Below are 1,984 nucleotides of genomic sequence, written 5' to 3'. Positions count from 1 at the left end.
CAGAACACCAGTGGCGTGTGCTCTAAGATCACGAATCAATAAATGGGACTTAATGAGATTACAAAGTCTCTGTAAAGCTAAGAACAGTGTTAAGAAAATAAAATGACAACCAACAGATTGGAAAAAGATCTTTACTAACCCCACACCTGATAGAGGTCTAATATCCAATATATACAAAGTACTCAAGAAGTTAGACTCCAGAAATTCAGTCATATTTAAAATGAGGTACAGAGGTAAAGAAAAAAAATCTTAATTGAGGAATATCGAATGCCTGAGAAGCTCCTAAAGAAATGCTTGACATCCCTAGTCATCAGGGAAGTGCAAATCAAAACAACCCTGAGATTCCACCTCACACCAGTCAGAATGGCTAAGATAAAATCTCAGATGATAGCAGATGCCAGTGAGGATGTAGAGAAAAAGGAACACTCCTCCATTGCTGGTGCGGTTGTAAGCTGGTACAACCACTCTGGAAATCAGTCTGGCGGTTCCTCAGAAAATTGGACATAGTACTATCTAAAGATCCAGTCATTCCACTTCTGGGCATATACCCCAAAGATACTCCAACATACAGTAAGAACACATGTTCCACCATGTTCACAGCAGCCTTATTTATAATAGCCAGAAACTGTAAAGAACCCACATGTCCTCCAGTAGATGAATGGATACAAAAATTGTTGTATGTTTACACATTGGAGTACTACTCAGCTATTAGAAACAATGACTTTATTAAATTTCTAGGAAAATGGATGCATCTAGAGAATACCATCCTGAGTGAGGTAACCCAGTCACAAAAGAACAGACACCATATGCAGTCACTGATAATTGGATACTAGCCTCAGAATGCTCTGAATACCCAAGAAAACCACTCACAGACTATATGAAGGTCAAAAAATAAATAAAAAAGCCTCAGTCCTTTGTTTTGTTTTTTGTTTGTTTGTTTGTTTTGTTTTGTTTTGTTTTGTTTGGGTGGTTGAACAAGTCAGTGGACTCTTTAATTGCTTCTGTGGTGTTGGGCTCAGGAGCCCTTGGTGGGGCAGGTCCCTTTCCTCTTCACCACCACAGGCTTCTGGATTTGAAGGATGGCACTGGCTCTATGGATGGCCACTATATGCAGATCAGGGCAGTACTTGTTCTTTTGGATCATGTGCCTGATGCTGCTGAGGGTGGCCCGAGCATTCTTGTTGATGGTGGTCCTCAAGTAAGAAGTGGGAGGTTTTCGCTGACCAGATCTGTGTTTCATAATCACCACAACCCCTTGGCCATCAGCCATTGGCTCCACTCAGATGGTCTTGCGGTGAATTAGCCGGTTGTAGCTGACAGAGTTTCGGGCCTTCAGATTATTGGGCTCCATGCTGTATGTCTACTTATTCCTCTTAATCAAGAAACTGGAGAAGTTTCGAACAACCATCCATTGCAGATGCGTGGACATGGCGGTGGCTACTTTCCCTATAGCCTCAGTCCTTCTTAGAAAAAAAAATAAGTGTTTAGCACCCTCTCACAGTGGGGTACACCTAGACCTTAAACCATTAAGAACTAAAGAGCTAAGAAGATAGCCTTGTGGCAATTTTTGGTAGTTAAAAATCATTATGTTTAATCTTTACATACCAAAAACTTTGACTATTTCCACGTTATGTTTTGTTTTACATATACTTTATGATCATTGTAAATAGTAAGATTTCAATGCATATTATCAAACCTTTAAAAGAATCAAGTACTGTGAAAAATATATTCATATATATTTACACTAAAATGGTTTTAATAATCTCTGTATGTATCTCTGTTTTTTTTCTAAATAAAGTTGTAAGAAAAAAATAAAAAGATGATTATTTGGGTTTTGTGTGTGTGTGTGTTTTATATAGTGTATTACATTGATAGATTTCCATATATTGAACCATCCTTGCATCCCTGGAAAGAAGCCTACTTCATCATGATGTATAACATTTTGATGTGTTCTTGGATTCGGTTTGCAAGAATTTTATTGAGT

General features: G+C 38.3%; 1 pseudogene across 1 annotated transcript; it reads right to left on the bottom strand.

Annotated features, from left to right (window-relative positions):
- Positions 1 to 1,015: 1,015 nt before the first annotated feature.
- Positions 1,016 to 1,429, bottom strand: LOC308433947 (large ribosomal subunit protein eL28-like; annotated as a pseudogene). The gene has a single exon. The product of its transcript is annotated as a large ribosomal subunit protein eL28-like (transcript).
- Between the last annotated feature and the right edge of the window lie 555 nt (positions 1,430 to 1,984).

This window comes from Micromys minutus (assembly GCF_963924665.1).
Source record: "Micromys minutus genome assembly, chromosome: 1".
Classification (NCBI taxonomy): domain Eukaryota; kingdom Metazoa; phylum Chordata; class Mammalia; order Rodentia; family Muridae; genus Micromys; species Micromys minutus.
Note: the sequence above shows the minus strand (reverse complement) of the source record. Positions and strands in the feature narration are given on the sequence as shown.